Source organism: Lytechinus pictus, chromosome 14, assembly GCF_037042905.1.
Source record: "Lytechinus pictus isolate F3 Inbred chromosome 14, Lp3.0, whole genome shotgun sequence".
NCBI lineage: Eukaryota > Metazoa > Echinodermata > Echinoidea > Temnopleuroida > Toxopneustidae > Lytechinus > Lytechinus pictus.
The window spans coordinates 15,045,356-15,063,847 of record NC_087258.1 but is presented as its reverse complement, the minus strand read 5'-3'; the positions used below and the strand labels follow the sequence as shown (position 1 = coordinate 15,063,847).

The 18,492-nt window shown below is 35.6% G+C and overlaps 1 long non-coding RNA gene across 1 annotated transcript; it reads left to right on the top strand.

Annotated features, from left to right (window-relative positions):
* Positions 1-1,988: 1,988 nt before the first annotated feature.
* Positions 1,989-6,769, top strand: LOC135156629 (uncharacterized). The gene is made up of 4 exons (XR_010295685.1): positions 1,989-2,088; positions 3,361-3,493; positions 4,036-4,118; positions 4,954-6,769. It is a non-coding gene; the product is annotated as an uncharacterized LOC135156629 (long non-coding RNA).
* Positions 6,770-18,492: the final 11,723 nt, after the last annotated feature.

The window sequence follows — 18,492 nt, the reverse complement described above, 5'->3', positions numbered from 1 at the left end:
ATATAGAATTATTTATATTAACATGTTATGTCAACTAATACAATTTTAAAAGTTTTTTTTCTACTGGCGGATATAAGTTGCGATTTAGTTATTATTGGATGAATAGTAACTGTACAGGTATTGGATTTACTCTCCACGATTTAGCCTCATGACCAGACTAACAAGGCCTTAAATTACATTTTCTGGAAATGAAAAATATTCCATGAAAATCAATATTTTATAGTTCAAAATAGAAATCTGAAATGGAAATACTCCGAAAATTCAATTTGCCCAATTGAACGAGGGCCTGGCAGCCAGATCGACGTTGCTCTATCCCTTAAAACCGCTAGGGTAACAGCACCTCCCAACTTTTAACGTATGTTTGGTTTGATGGGGTTTGAATTCCCGGATGCTAGACGGACTCTCTACTAACTGAGCCAAAACACTGGAGATCGCATATTATGATTATGAACTTGATGTTAAAAATTGATATTTTAAAAATGTTTGTAAAAGGGTTGGGTAACAACCAATGTACGTTTTCATGTATGAATGTTACTATTCTTAAATATAGCATACAAAGGCTTCTTTGATAAAACGTTTGGATGGTACTCCACATAATGAGAATAAGACATTTTTACGAATATTTTTTTTTTACTTAAAAAATACAGCGTCTAAAATATTCATATTGCCAGTCCATTTAAGAATAACTATACTTTCAAAAGACACGTCCAAAATATTTGTTCAACTGTGTATTGCTAACTTAAGTTCCATCCTCGCGAACGATCTCATTAGATATAAGAGAGATTATGACCAGGTGGCAATGCAAAAGTCAAAAGAGAATCCAACGGTCCAACCCTTATAATAAGATATTTTTGCGGAAGGAGAAAACAAGGTGAGAGTTTGAAAGAAATCGGACATATAATAAGAAAGTAATGAATGATAGAAAAATGAGATAAATATTATGCAAATTTCAAATTGGCAATTTGATAAGTATGACAAAAATTATAACTTCCAATTTAGACATGTACTTTATAATAATCAGGGTTTGTGGTTTTCCCCTCAATCCATTTTCACATGAGACTATAACAAAACCTTAAAATATGAAGCATATTAGTGCATATCCCCATGAAAGAAAAGGTCATTGCTAGTATGAATTTGTGAGTATTGTTTTTTTTTTGTGTATTGAAGCAAATTGACGAGTTTTGGTCTACCCGCCATTACAATTACATCACATGTGGGCCAGTTTGAAGACCTAAAAAGTAAATTGATACACGTTTTCACCTTTTTTTTACAATAAAATTTTATCACTATTTGTGTCATTAGAAATTTGGCTTTGGTGGTGGTGTAAGGCCCCTATAGTTTACTTTTGTAGCGATACTGTTTTATAATTACAGAAATCATTATAATCTGTAGGTCAGACATGAGTAATCGCCAAAATTGTTTGCACTAAGCCGTCATTTATACGTAATTTGATTTTAAAAAGATTTTACTAGTGTTATTTTTCCAGTAGGCATAGTTTTATGCGTGTCGTACTTCGAAGTTTCAAGCTCCAAGCTAAAGATGGAGGTCTCCCACATTTCTATATATATATGTTCAGTAATTAAATAAAATGTATATATAGATATAATTTTCACAGTACAGTTGATATTTTATAATGATTTATGTGCATTATTCATTATGTTTAAAAAAATATTTGCCTATTATGTAATATTGAAAAAAAATATTATACTTGTATATTCTTTGTTTTTGTTTTGAAATTTGGAAATAAAATAAATCAAATCAAATCAAATCAAAGTTCCATTACTTTTGACAACATCAGTTCATCACTGAAATGCTTTATACTTCATTATATAATGTGTGGCGTCGCGCAAAAACCAGACTATTGGTGAGAGACAATAAATGCGCTAGGACGTCATTGAAATACGCGTGTCATCAAACTTTTGTCTGGCGCGCGTCGCGAGGAAAAACAAAACAAACAACCCGCGGGGAAAAAAAAAATGTCAGGCGCATTTTTATTTTTCAGAACTGTGGATATCGGCTCGATATATTTGGTGGCGGGTTCGGATACATGTTGATTGAATTTAATTCCCTTGGCTGAAATCCATGAAGGTAAGTTAAATTATGTTGCAGATTGAGTTGTTTTGTTAAATTCATTGATAATTGCGATGCGAGGAACATGGCAACTAAACACGTGAATGTGAATTTTGTGTTGCGTGTTTATGTGGATCGATCGAGAGAGAGCTTTTTTAGGAACGACTTTAAACGTCAAATTACATGCGACTGCTGCAGCGATTCGCGGTATTTGTCCGGGACTTTGACGGCCTTTTTAAGATCTAACTTATGTATGCCTAGGCTATCAACTAGATCTAGATCTGCACGTACTTAGATAGGCCTTCGTTACATACTTGTAACCATTTAAGTTAAATCTATCACATGCAACAAGTTTGTAAAAAATGTAAAAAAAAAAACTCAAAATTGGACAAGGAGTAAAAGAGCTATGATAATTTAAAGATATGGATTTCGGTGAAACAGTTCTATGCATGTTTTTATGAATTTACTTGACAAACTGATGCAAAGATGTCTCACCTTGTTACATGAAATTATGTTTGTTCTATCCCCCCCCCCCCCTCCAAGACTAGATATTAATTCATGCAAAAAGGTGACATATCATTCACACACGTATGACCAAATAAAATAAGTATGATTTCATGTTTTGTTATAAGAAAAGTTAAAGTGGGGTGTCATCATCAACCCATCTAACGAATATTTATTAAGACGTGCATATAACTGTTTTTATAATGCATGAAAAACCCTTTTAGATCTAGTTGTTATCAGATTTTGATGAAATTTGCAGCATTTGCTTACATTTGATGAAATTATTTTCAGCTCGGAGTACCCTTTTAAATCGGTTAATTTTGGACATTTTTCAAATCCCCTCTTCTAACAAATTCTTATTTGTCGGACTTCTGATTTCAAATATTTTTTTTTTCGGAGGGGGTGGGGTCTATTTGGTATGAGCTTCACCAAAGCTGTGCAAATGATATCGAAATTATAACTAGAAAACAGATTGTCACAATTTATAAGAAATTTATTCAAAAATAACAATGTATTTGGGGGGCGGGTGTGGGGGGTATTTCTTATTTTTTCTACAATCTGGTCGAGCTACATTACATGAGGTTCGCCAACTTTCTACACAAAATCATTCAATATTATAAAGAAAAATGAAAAGACATATTTTTGATTTTTTTTTTTTATAGTTTTAATTGTTTTTTTGTTAAGTTTTTTTTCTTAAGTAGTGTTTTTTTTTAAAATAAACTTTAACTCTGAAAATTTGTTAACTAATTGGCCTTGTTTTCTTTCGTTGTGTTAAACATGTTAAAGGCACGGTATCTACAGAGCAACTGTATTAGTGCAGTGAGAACAAGACATCTCAGAACCAACATACAGCTGACAGCAGCCCTTCAAGAAGTACTTTAAGACTCTGATATGGGATTCACCATTACCACAGCTTCAGGTAGCTTTCCATGCTTTATCCATATTCTATATGGAAATAGTGTGCCAGTTGTAACTGATTTTTCCACGAATTAATTGCCGTTTTATAAGATATTTTTTTAAAATTTATTTTACCACTATTAGTACATGAAATCTAGAATTATGGAAAATATAAAAAAATATATAATGATAAAAACAATAAAAAATGAAAAAAAAAAATAGAATTTTGATAAAAGCTCATGCAGAGAAAGCTTTTTGCAAGTGATATATCAAATTAAACATTTAAATATGAACATCTCATGAATTTTGGAGGGATTTTTTTACCCAACAATAGTTAAATCTTATTATTTTTGGTAGAAAAATATGACATCAGGGAGTACTTCCACCTTTATTAGAAATACAAGTAACATTTACACAAAGCCAAAGAGTGAAAAGTTAATGTATTTTAAATATCATGTTGTTGATAAATGTCCATGAATCATGAAGAAATGAGAGTGTAATGTGACTGTTTTTATAACACATTAATATCGGTGAACTTTTCAATTGCATTCATCAAACATGTAGATTTGAGTCATCGGAACGTGGCATTTTTAAGACTGGAACATGAAGAAAGCAAACAATGCAGAGGAAGAAAATTATCCCCTTTGGTGAACCCTGCTGACTGAGGGTGCGTTTATCCGCCACTTTTTTACCCTAGAATCATGATTTGAATCATGATTCAAATCATGATTCTGCAGAATCACGATTGCGTTTAGTCGAAATTGAATATAATCATGATTAGAATCACAAACATGAAACACGAAAAAAGGGGCGTTTGGAAAGACGTTTCTGCAGAATCACGTACGAAAATGTTCGAATAAACGATATCGTGATTACAATCATGATTATATGACCTCACTGTTGTGTCGGGCAACTTTCGGTTTGACTCTTGCCAAGCTCAAGGCGCTCTATATGCTCATTGTATGTACATGACTATGTACTATGAATTCATTTCTTGTCATGTTCAAGTTCTGTGTTGGTCATCGCATCGTCCACTACTTTTCATTTTTTGGTCATGTCTTCAACTTCAAGTTCTAGTAAATGAATTAACTGGACAGACATTGATCTCAGTTGTTGTTGAGTATACAGTATCAATATCAAATTGGATCTACGCTGAAATTCACTTCCGAACACCATTTTGGATAAACTAACAAGATGAATAGAAGCATATGGACCCTTTATGATAGAAGTAAACAAAATGAGGTATAGACTGAATTCTGATGGAAGCAAAAGAATTTTCGAGAGCCGAAACAAGTGCGAAAAACTTCCTCTGTCAAACTGCGCACTAGTGATGCGCACTGGATTGGCCCTAATCTGAGGAGAAACAGCATTGGAATGAAGGTCGTCTAAACGCTGATTCTGTGATATTGTGATTCATGTTTGTGTTTTGAATCATGATTCAAATCGTGATTCTGGCTTGAGGTCGCATAAACGCAGCCATAGTCTCTCAGATACTCCCTGATAAGCTATCAACTGGATTTTCCAAATAGAGGGAATATGATATATGGAAAGATCTTAGATGAGGACAAGGCACCTCGCGGCCTCCCCGGTAGGAGAGGAAATTGAACAATGAATACATGTTTTACTTTGAATGAACAAACTCTGAAGTTTTTCGATAAAAAAATTAAACTTAATTTGTAACGTTTGCTAACCAATTAGAAGGATGTCATTGTAGAAAATTGAAATGTGGTAAGTTTGCTGCTGTATTAAGAAGTTTGTGACAATGTTAAACACACACACTAGGGAGAGATTATCGTGTTTTATATAATTTTTAGTGCAAATTTGGACAGTGGAGAGCGATGCACATTCCTGAGTTTTGCTAATACTGCTGCATAGAAGAGAGTAAATGTATGTAGTCTCTTCCATATCAAGAATTAAACTCTGATATTATTTTTTTATTCAAGCACAAGATGTTTACAACGCATATCATTACACACGTGTACAGAGTGTAGCAGAGAAAAGATGACTATGTATTTGTGAGTATTTGTTAGTTATAATACCTGTCGTATTAATATGTGGAGCCAAGTTTTTACGCACAGTTTTATTCTTCTTTTCAAACGAAGTGACCTAAAAAAAAATCCTTCAGTGATCCAGATAATTTGGCAGCAATTTGTGAAATATATTTTCATGAATACCCCATCCCTAAAAAGAAACCAAATGTGGCCCATTTCATTAAATATGGATATGATCCCTTGCTCGAATGAAAACTACCATGAAAACAGTGAACCTTCTGCTTCCTGATTCGCTAGTTCAATGAAAGTTGATATTTCATCAAGAGTTGCTGTCATATTAAATCTTTATGAAATGTAGCTCGCATCAGCTTTTCACTATTGTGTATTGCCACCGAAAAAACTTGGTTTTGCAAAATTGAATTTTGTTTGTGGTTATTTTCCAAAGCTTAAGCATGATTTTTTTTAGATTTTACTTTGCGAGAAAGTGAAGTATGGACAAACAGCATGGTGGTGTCTTTTTTTTTTGGGGGGGGGGGGGGTTAAGGGCAGGGACAAATCTAGGATGGAGGTGGGCAGGGGCTTTGGCCCCACTTTTTTTCCCCAGAACGCATGTATAAACATGTAAAAAATTACCATTTGATTGTAATTTTTTTTTTGCATGGACAGCCCCTCCCATTTTCAAAAAATGTTCTGCGGCGCCTGTGGGGGTGGGCACCCCCCCAAAATATGATAAGCTGCCCCTCCCCCCCCCCCCCAACAACAAAAAAATCAGATGAATTACCCAACCCCATCTTCCCCTGGTCATTGGATCTGGGAACCTCCTCTCATGTTAAAACTACGCGCTATGACGAACTATATATAGTATGACAAAAAGTCTCCATAAGGGTTTTTTTGCATGTAATGTGAGTGTGTGGGTGTGGGTTCTAGTGTGGGTGTGGTTGAATATGTAGAATAATTTGTTTTATTGTATTCGCCTAGCTGTGTATATATAAAAATTATGTCTGCACTACAAAAGATCACCTCGCCTATGCCAGGTATGTTGGGCGTTACAAAAGAACCAACATTTCCCTATCATGAAAAGATGAATAATAAGCCCGACTACCATGACGACCCATACAGCCAGGCAGGGGGGGGGGGGGGGGGGGTACCCCTGATTCAATTGGCCATATCTCTAATTTAAATATGAATTAGACTCTAATATTTCGTATACACATTGTACATGTGTCCATGTACCAGAAAACATTAAAAAACCAAAATCCAAAATTTCACCTATAATACCCATTTTCCCAGGATGGCACACATATATAAACAGACTTTAACTCTGGATTGGGAGTCCCACACCGCCTCACGCACACACAAACACACCACGTCAGTCTCCACTCTCAATCTGTATCATTGGTCCTTGGTAAACTTCTTCAGTTACATCTTGCTTGGATATAACGTTGCATAGTTTAGAGAGGTCATCGGTACGGCTAAGCTGACATATGGGTTTCTTGTTTCCAAGAGTTATGAGGTTGTATTGTGTTGGGAAATCGCTTGCATGCCTTATACTATTACAAGGCTGCCATGTGCTGATGTGCGTTAGATGAAGAAAGGGGATGCATAAGGAGGGGTGCGAACAATCAAAGTGGTGGTGTTGGTGATATATATATATTATTATTATTATTATTTATAAGAAAGCATCAAAGCAAGTAACTACATGGCCGAAGGCTTAAAGAGAAATTCCAGTAGTTGCAGTAAACACTGATTTCATGAGAAAGTCTGTAAAACAAGGCTTAATTGTCAGTATATCATCGATGATCTAGATCTGGTACAGTTACATAAACTGAACTTCGTGAAATCTTGAAATCTACGCTGAAAAATGTTCAGACTGAAGATCCCCAACACAGATAAGCGCACGTGGGACAATGTATAATAATTGCTTCGAATGTCGTGCCCGACACTCCACCCGAATCCTGTGCTTATTTGCTGATTTCTCAGCAATTACAAAATTTCTTCCAGAATCCTTTGGCACATACGTTTTATTTATACAAACAGACACTTTGGTAGTCATTTCATTGGATTATGTACGAACTCATTTTGATATCGTTACCAAAACTAGCATTTACCTTTAAGGTCAAAAGGACCTTGTAATAAGGATAAAGGCATGCACTATTAAGCGGGAATCGAACCAGGGTCACCGGAATCCGAATCGCTTTTTCTATATTTCAAGTTCATAAATTGGCAGTATATCTTCCAATGGTAGGAGTTTTGGCAGGATCATAATCCTAAGAATCCCTACATTATTCCCTGCGGAACTCCCTGTCTCCTTCAATGCTCAATAAATATTTTTGATCAACTGATTTTTGTTTCTTTTTCACGACATAGCTTAAAAAGACAGCTAATATCTTGACACAAGACCATGGAGTATATCTCTGAATCGCAGAACATCCATTATGCAAGTGGTCGACAAATATATTTCATAATGTTTAGCAATATTTCATATTTTAGGATTGTCATATAGCAAGAGGACTGATACTGTCCAGTCTTTCGTAACTCTCGCACCCGATTTTGATGGATTTCTTTTAAATACGTTTCCATCGCAGAATGATCCCCTTCCAGGATTTTGCTTTCCTGATATACGAAACACTTATTTTCTTTTTTCTTCTATCTGAAGTTCCAAGTTCAAAGTTTTGGTAGTGAATTTACACTATTGTCATTCTAAGAATCTAACTTTAGGATAATTTCCCATCCTTTGAGCCAATTCTATTATTAGTGTTATATCACAACCGCTTATGCTAAACGCAGAGTATACACTGTAAAAAAATGAAGTGCTAATTTAGCACTTCCAGTGCTTGTACAGTGACTGCACTACGAGTGCTGACTTTCTAGTTTAAATTTGAACTAGAAAATCAGCACTCATAGTGCAGTCACTATACAAGCACTGTAAGTGCTAAATTAGCACTTAATTTTTTAAAGTGTATACAGCGTTTCAGATAACTTTTATCCCCCTTTTATCCCAATTTGTACACAAATAATACATTGTTTAGAGAAAACGCGTCCTACTAACATTGGCAATCTTTTCTTTCTATATTTTTTTTATAGAAAATACATATGTCCCCTCCCCATTGGCCTGCGGTGTGTCCAGGATTTTCCAATGGAAAGGGGTGGACATTCTTTTCCCCGAATCCCGAAAAAGGCTATTTTCATTTACGGCCGGGGAGCATTTTCTGGTAAAATTTTGAGAGACACAAGAATATTGGACAAACAGAAACATCAAACAAAGAAAAAAATACACACAAAAAAATAATGAATGTAATAGCCACCCCCACCCCTTTCCTTGACGTGAGAGAGGGGACCCAAGAAATGTTTTGACACATTTTGCTATTTTTTTTTTCTTCACATTTCCCTCTCCATAAAGCCCCGTCGCTTTTTTGTTCTCAGTCCAACCACAAAATCGAAGGATCATCATCATAGAGTTGAAACATTAATGGATATCTGAGGAGATATATCATAGAAGACGCTAAGCCAATCAGGAAGGCGAGGGGCTCGGGATTCAAGAGGGGTAAAGTATCGGGCGGATTATCGTTAAAGACACGAAGAAGGGTAGGATTAAAGCAGACTATGGGGAGAGGATGGAAATTGCGTAGAATGAGGAAACATCGGGGGGGGGGGCGAAGAGTCATCACCGGGGAGGGAGAGCAGGGGCGAATCCTGGATTTCCAAATGGAGAGGGGTTTTTTCTACAGGAAAAATATTGACAAGCTCCCCCCACCCCCCAAAAAAGGAAGTTTTTCACAACAAAATGGAGATAGTTTTGTTCCAGGAAAACTTTGACAAGCAAAATAAGTAAATGTCTTTACTTGCGTAGGCATGACATATGCCCCTAAAAATATCTCTTTATCAATGAAAATAATGGCAATAATAATAAAAAAATAATAATAATTTAGCACAATTTAGCTTTAGGGCGTCCTTGCCGAAGTACGCGAGCGCTGCAGTGTGATTCGAACCCCAGTCCTTGTGGTTCAAAGTCCGAATACAGAGTCCGCTGAGTCACAGCACCTCTACATTAAAAGATGAATATTAAAAAAAATATTACTATTTTCGTGAGAATGAACCAGAATGTGCTTCCATGGGATGGGAAGATGTGAATTGTGGAAGGAAATAACTAAACTCATTCCTCCTGTGGGATGAATGAGTTTAGGTTTTTTTAAATAAATAACTACTAACGTCCAGATCTAGACTTAAATTATTTATTGGTTGGGGTAGAAATGGGTATGGTACTCGAGGTGAGATAAGATGGAAAATTAGTCGCTTTCGAATATCTCACCTGGTTTCTTCTTAAAGCATGTCGTCTCTTTCTCCTCCTCTCCTCAGCCTCTTTCCTCGCTTTCATCACCCTACTCCTGAGTACAATAAAAACAACAAATTATTCGCTAAATCCAACGATATCTGTTACCGAATATGACCTTCTCCTCCCCTCCATTGACCCCAAATCAAATACTCTTGAATAGTGTTCTTTGCCAAGTGGTGGAAATATAATAATGATAATAATTATCACTTTGATGTAATAGTAGTCGTAGTAGTAGTAGAAGTAGTAGTAGTAGTAGTAGTAGTAGTAGTAGTAGTAGTAGTAGTAGTAGTAGTAGTAGAAACAGTAGTAGTTGTAGTAGTATAGCAGTACTGGTAGTGGTGGTGGTGGTGGCAGTTGTAGTAGAAGTAGTAGTAGTAGTAGCAGCAGCAGCAGTAGTAGTAGTAGTAGTAGTAGCAGCAGCAGCAGCAGCAGCAGTAGTAGTAGTAGTAGTAGTAGTAGTAGTAGTAGTAGTAGTAGTAGAAGTAGTAGTAGCAGTAGTAGTAGTAGTATTAGTATTAGTAGTAGTAGTAGAAGTAGTAGTAGTAGTAGTAGTAGTAGTAGTAGTAGTAGTAGTAGTAGTAGTAGTAGTAGTAGTAGTAGTAGTAGTAGTAGTAGTAGTAGTAGAAACAGTAGTAGTTGTAGTAGTATAGCAGTTCTGGTAGTGGTGGTGGTGGCAGTTGTAGTAGAAGTAGTAGTAATAGTAGTAGTAGTAGTAGTAGTAGTAGTAGTAGTACTAGAAGTAGTAGTAGTAGTAGTAGTAGTAGTAGTAGTAGTAGTAGTAGTAGTAGTAGTAGTAGAAACACTAGTAGTTGTAGTAGTAGAAACAGTAGTAGTTGTAGTAGTATAGCAGTAGTGGTAGTGGTGGCGGTGGTAAGTATTTGTAGTATATTAGTTGTAGAAGAAGTAGTGACGTCATGATGACGTATGACTTACCCTATCCTGAGTAGCAGAGCAGTGAAAGCGAAACAACCAATCACGATTGAGAGAGACGTAATAAGCACAATATAACTTCTTGACAAACCTTGAAACAGTGATAGAAAGAGAGAGAGAGAAAAGACCAAAATAGAATCAAATAAAGATCTTTACAATAGTAACTTACATTTTGATTTCACTAAGTACTTTGCTTTGCAGATAGATATATTACCTCTTTTCATGTTTCTTATCAGAAGACCTACTTAGCATGTTTCATGAATATCAGTGCATTTGCGGTGCATTTTCAGGAGCGTGTGGTTTTAAAGTAAAACGGTTTTAGGACCGGCATATCAGAATTAATTATTGAACACGGATTGGAGCTGTAAATGTTACCATCTATTACGAACGTCATATTATTCAATTAAGATTGGGTATTCAAATGTCTAATGGGGTTGGTACCAACCAAAACTGTTGTTGTAATTTTGACCAAAAAAAAGATAAAAAGGAACATGACATAAGTGAAAGTATACTGATTTGCCTCGTAAAATTACACTTACATTAAATAAATATTTTCACAAAAGTTTCACCTGATATACTACATCGTAAGTAAATATCTTACGAACTTCATGTGATGCGTATCTAACCATGATTTACGATAGAATGAAATATTAGTGAAAAAAAGTATTTTAATGGACTAAAAAGAAATCCTGCTATTATATTGTATAACATGCAAGAATATAACTCTTTTTTATGGTAAACATCATAGGCAGATGTAATTATTTCGGGATTCCGAACAAATGGTGTCAATGTCAATGTCTGTTTTTGTAAGGTCATCATCACTTACGAAGTTTTTGCAAACCATACGGTGTGTTGACATTCCATTTTAATGGAAGGTTCCATTATAAATAAGTATGGCAGCCGCTTTGGAATGGACGCGTATTCATAATAGGTTTATTTGCCTACGCAGTATAAAATGATTATTAAACGGAATAAAAGTCACTGATATTTTTCATCCGCCGAGGGAGAATGGTCATGCATTTGCCTCTCGGGCAGTCTCCTTTGTTATATTCCTACGTTGCCTAGCAACAGTAGGGACGAGCTCGATGAAAATCCATTATGGATTACGTAACATCATCAGCATCGCTCACAAAGATCTCCATAAGATATTGCTAATAGCAATGTTATGATGAGAATACAATGCAAAAAGTATACTTGTTATCAATATGGCGTGGGATAATAACCCTGTACATTATAACAATCAAAATGTACTTAAAATGTAATGGACATTGATAGTGAAATAGTAGCATTCGCAGTTACTTTAAGCGTGGGTAAAAAAAACAATACATATTAAATGCATGGCGTGATCAAAATGTGTATTAATTGCGAAAGGTGGTGTTAATTCATCTCAATGTGTGGAATATTATGGTCAAAACTCACACTTATTTATAACTAACCCTAAAAAGAAAGAAAGATTTCATACATTTCACATTTCCTGATCAAATGCAAGAGGGGTTGTGCTTGTGGGGCGTCTTCATCGCCTTCCCCATTTTCACACTTACCGTGTTTTGCATTAAATGTTTCTTGTGAAATTAAGCAAGATTTTGAAATGTCAGTCTGGGCATTTTCTACATCCAATTACGATGATATATTCAGCGTCATTATCTAAAAAAAAATCATTTTCTGTATTTATTCAAATGACCTTTTTTATAACAAATCAATACCAGGAGCACCTGGGCCACAAAAACAAAGGTTTTTTTTTTTTTGGGGGGGGGGGGGGGCTGTCGGATTGAACAGTTCTCTTACTGTTTCTGACTTTTTGGGGAGGGTTTTTCTTTTTTTATTCAGATAACAACTGTAAAAAAAGGAAGTTTTTACTTCATCAAGTTTATTTCGAAAAGAAGGATGAAGAGCAATTATACCAAAATCCACTGCCTAGATTTTAGCATGGTGTATGCAAGTCCACAAAACCCAACTGACTCTATACTGTACAGACCCAGGCGGAATACTTTAACATTGATTAACTTTTCCCTTCTGAAAGATGTGGATCAAATTAAAATTAATCCTTTTTCTTCTATTAATTCAATCAAGAATAATTCCTATTTTGAGAAAAAGGTGAGCAATGAAGGTCTTATGCATGAAAATCATTTCATGTAGAGTCCGAAATGAAAGGACTTTATCATCCAAGTGTTGTTAACATGCCATTATTTTTCCCATGTGAAAGGTGATGGATGTAATATCTGAAGCGATGAAGGGTGTGTGGACTGACTAAGAAGGAGATTCCATTCTGTTGACAAGCCTGTCGATCTGTTTGGTACCGTCTAGACTTCAATATTTACCGTCGAGCATCCAAGCGGAAATTCCGAAATGTCAGTGAAATGACAGAATGGTGAAGGTTCGGACTGGTTTATTTTATATACCTCGGAAATTACGGTAAGATTGTAATGGGCCCCGGCCCCCACCCCACTTACCCCATTATGCTGCTGTTTTCTTGCACACAATAGATGAATTCCCAGGATCACAAAACAATGGGAGCACTAGCGTACCTACGGGGGGCAGAGGGGGCAGTCTGCCCCCCCCCCCCCCTGACGAGCCACAACCCATGCAAAGGACGTATCCCTGCCCCCCTGACGAGAATTTTTTTTTTTTTTTTTTTTTTTTTTTTGCTTGTCAAATTTTTTTCTGGTACGAAATCCTTCATTTGTGATTGAAGACCTTTTTTTTTTTTTTTTTTTCTTGTCAATGTGAAAAATCCCAGGTACGCCACTGAATGGGAGCCATTCTTTTTATGAAAAAAAGCCAAAAATATGATGTTATCATGCACACTATACACACGATATGCCTAAGCGTACACAATTATTACGGAAGTGTTTTTACAGGCAAAATGGGGGGGGGGGTGGCTATCCCGTTTTATTTTAGATATATCATGTATATAGATTGGAGGCAGTGTAGCTCAGTCGGTTAGAGCGCCTGTTCCGGAAAAGATCGTAGATCTCAACGTGCGTGGGTTCGAGTCCCGCAGCATGCCGGAAGACGTCTAACAAAAAAACTGATGCTAGCGTTGTGTGTTAACGTGCCTCACCGCTGTGTTCAGTGCGGGTGTGAATGCAGTTGGAAAACACTCCGTCCATCGGAAAGGACGCAAATGTTGGTCCCGTGTATAGGAGAGTCACAACCTATGCACGTTAAAACCAATACACTATTCGTCAAAGAGTAGGGTGTTCACCCGGTGTATTGCACCTGCCGGTCCCCGGTACTACAATACTGCAAGAATCTTCAGGATTGAAGGAGGCAGTGTAGCTTGAAGAAGAAGAAGAAGATTAACTCCCATTTAAGATATAAATAAAAGTGGAAAGCCTATTCATCAAACTGTCTTATATCCATTAAGGAAGATTGAGAAGTGGCTTTCAATATTCCAGGAAAATATTTAGATAGAAAGCATCCCCTTAAAACAACCAAATGAATAAATGAATAAATAACTAAAACAATCCATATAATAGATATGATAGCTTCGTCTTATACGTGAGCAGCAAACTATTTCTTATACTCTTCAACGACCCTTGCTGTAATAAAAAAAACACTGATGATTTAGTTGTAGTAGAAGTGTATTCCGGTAAAGATATTATCCACTAACATTTATCTTCATTTGTTTTTTTTTCAGTACAATGATATAACAAATCTGTTTTGAAAATGCATGAATACAGACTATTCAATTTAATCTAGACCGTTTCCTTTTTTGAAAAATTGGTTACGATCTTTATGATAAGCATAATGATAATTTTTCGAAATAATATCGAAAAAGAAACAATTTCTGTCTTGAAATCTGCCGTCACTCAATGAAAATTTTAGCTCCGAAAAACGAAGATGTATTAAAGACGTTTCAATGTATGCAGGTATAAGAAAGCGGTTGCAACATTCTTTCCTCGTTTTATAATCGATGAGCATTAATAGAAAGTCGATTTATTTGCTTCCCAAACGAAAGAAGTAGGACATTCAATTATTGTGCTTGACACAACGCCCTTTCACACGGTAAAAAATCGTAATTTGAATGATGATTCCAGTGAAAAATAAGGCTAATGACGAATATTTAGCACGTGTGAAACCAAACTAGAACATGATTAGAATCACGAACGCTTATCACAATCACGATTTCAATAGCAATCATCATTACAAGATTACAATTCAAGATTCACGAGTGAAAAGGCCCTTTATAAGAAGTAATGTGATGGATTCAGTGTACCGAGAAATAACACCTTTATTTTCCCCCATTTAATCTCCAGTATTTCTTTTGTATAATATCACATTTTCGATGTCAATTCTGGACCTACTGTGAAAGTAAAGTTCTCGTTTTGAATGTTTCACCTGTTTCCCAAATATGCAACAACAACAACAACAAAAGGTAATAAATGTTTTTGACACCTTTTGTGAATAAGACATGCTCATCGCCTTCATGAAGTGTCTATCTCACAATTTTATTTTGAACGTTAATTTGTTCAAAACTGGAAAAGAAAATACCTTTCTCTCTCCCCCTCTCTCTGTCTGTTTATGTCTCTCTTGATCCCCTTCCCTCTATTTCTGCCCCCATTCTTTTTTTCTGAATCCACAAATCCATCTTGGGTCAGCACCTGCCTTTCTTTACGCAGTTCCATTTACAATTATGACGTTTTGTAAATATTTTAATTTCGAAAGGCACTAATCGTATCCTCAACATCTTTTCTCAATAAATATACATTAGACACAACGTCTTTTTGTTTTCTCCTTTGTTTCATACCTACCTTTATTTGTTCATGATAGTTAATTGTATACAAGAAGGCGTGAAGCAAATTACAGCAGGCAAGCATTGTACGCCAATCTTTGTTAGTCTAGCCTATTATTTTGGATGGAAGATAGCCGAGGTGTTTTCGGGTAAATTGGGTGTGTGTGGGTGTTTGTGTGCGGGCGTGTGTGAGGGTGTGCGTGTGTAATCAATTGTCAGTCCTTTATATTAGGTGCATCAAAAAATAATGTTGTCGTCCTGATAAGGCACGGATAAGATTTATTTTTCACTAGCTTTCAACTCTGTGTAATAAAAAATGGGAAACTTTAAACCAATTTAGCCGAATCTAATGGGCATCCCCAAACAAAAATAATCAAATGAATAAAATCGTAAGTATGTAAATAAAAAGATAAATACAAAATATATTAATCCAAAAACGAATTAATGAATAAGTAAATAAGCAAGTTAATGAATAGATTGAATTAATCAATAAGAAGGAAGTCAGTAAATAAATAAATAAATAGAAAACTTCAATGATTAAATGAAAACAAGAATAAAGTAATACAAATAGTAGAAACATTTGGCACATTTTCCCCGTGTAAATATTTCGTTTCCTCAGGAGCCGGTGTCCATTGGCTATTTTTGAATACTATGAATGATAAAGATTGTGTTTAATTATTTTCAAAAATGAATTCAATTTGAAACTATATTCATGGACAAAATTTATCTACCCCTGACAAATATATGAATATATGAAATATATGAAAATGAACTATTTTTCCTTTCCAGAAATTAGCTTTTCTAAATCAAAACAAATATGTATAGTTGACTGATTTTTTTTTCTCGGTATACGGGATTTATACATTCTACCCACGTTGTTTCTGTAGGAGACAAAAGAGATGCAGTATATTATTATTATTATTATTTTATTTTTATTATTATTTATTCGGCAAATAATATTCAAAAATACATTTCAATGTAAACAATACAAAATAAGAAATATCAACCAGTGGAACGCCAGGGACAGAAAAAGTTAACTTAATTATACTGTGGCATGCGATTAATAAAATATATAAATAAATATAGTTACTTGTAACTGAAAATGAGTGGAAATGACGGGGAAAGAGTATAAAGAAAGCTGAATGAAGGTGACAAAAAGAAAGGAAAGGAGTGGGAGAGAGAGAGAGAGAGGGTGGGAAAGGAAAAGAAAAAGTGACACAGGCAAAGGAAATGTGAAAGGGTCTGTTAATTGAAGGCCACCCCTCCCCCACTAAGAATGAAATTATGGAAAAACGGATATATATACAAACACACATAAAACTGAAAGAATCAAAGAATGGATAACTTGATACGAAATTGAATATTAGGCTGCACTTTATAAGCTCGGCTTTTTCAGCAGCCTCATCCCCAACCCGTTTGTATGATTATCTTGACTAAAGCATATAATTTAGACATTTTATTGCTTATTTTATTAAGATGTACGAAACGAAACATTTTGAAATTTAAATAGACAGAATGAGATATGAAAAAAATGAAATGAGACTACTACAACTACGAATACTTCTTCCTCCTCCTCCTCTTCTTCTTCTCCTTCTTCTCCTACTACTACTTCAACGGCGTCTTCTTCTTCTTCTTTTACTACTACTACTAATACTACTACTACTAATGATAATAATACTAATACTGACACTACTAAGATGTTCGACTACGTGGTAAGATAAAGATTTTTATTTTTCATAACTTTACTCTCCTTAGGAGGATCCAAACCATTGCAAAATCGATGGTTCATAGTTTCAAACAGAATGATGATCGTTTGTTCTTCGTTATCATTCATTTCATGAAATCAAGAAGCATTGTTTTTCCCCCAAATAAAATTTAAGAGTATACATGTATAGGAATAATTTGCTAAAAATGAATAAAAGCTCTATAGATCTATGTAGAGCTGGGAAATGATAATATCACAATCACAGCTAATCTTAAAGCACCCATCCAATATTTCAGGTTCTCGCTTTCAAGAAATAATAGATAGTCTTGTAATTCATCAATTTTAAAAGAAGTATAGAGCCGATATATAGTTCTTATTTTAAAGATTTACTAAAGTTTATACCAGTTTTTACTCTGATCATCAGTGTTTTAAGAGTAGGCAATACATTAGAACATTATATAATTGACTGTTTAGACAGTTTGCACCAGCGGCGTACCCAGGATTTTCCAAAAGGGGGGGGGAAATTTTTTGGAGGATATTTCGTCCGCGAAATAATTTGACAAGCAAAAAAAAAGGTTTTTAACCGCAACTAAAGCACATTTCGTACCAGAAAAAAAATTGACAAGCAAAAAAAAAATCTTCAAGTTCAAAAGAGAGGGCACACGTCGGTGCATATTTACATTACAAATTATTAATTTTGCTTCTCAAAAGGGGGGGGGGGGAACGTCCCCTGGATCAGTTGTGACTCGTCAGGGGGGCAGGGGTACGTCCCCTGCATGAGTTGTGACTCGTCAGTGGGGGCAGTCTGCCCCCCCCCCCCCCCTTAGGTACGCTAGTGGTATGCACCTATATTGGTAGACGAGGAGCAAGTTAGGGAATGAATCTCTAAATGGACGCAGTAAAACCTTTGTTGTTAATATTTTAGTTGTTGTTATCATTCTTAGATAAGCGGTTTTCGGAGCTGTGTCTATCTGTTGCATATTTTGTATAACAGGCCATCTACGTAATATACTAGTAGATGGTATACAACAACTACATGCACTTATCACTGGTATCTACATTGCAAATGTATTACAATGCGAACAAGACAGTGTGGCATTCAGAAGTGTCCGACGGAAGCCATGTAAGTTGATCATCAACTAAAACTCCTTGGCTCATTGCCTTCTTGACGGAGTGAAATTCAATTAAATAAACGTTTACCTTTAAATAGCCTTCAGGATTAATATTTCTGCAAATGGGGGGGGGGCAATGGTTTGATTGAGGTTCCATCGATTTGATGATCATCACGCGCCTGTTGCACTAGGCCAGGGCCAGGTCCGGTATTTTC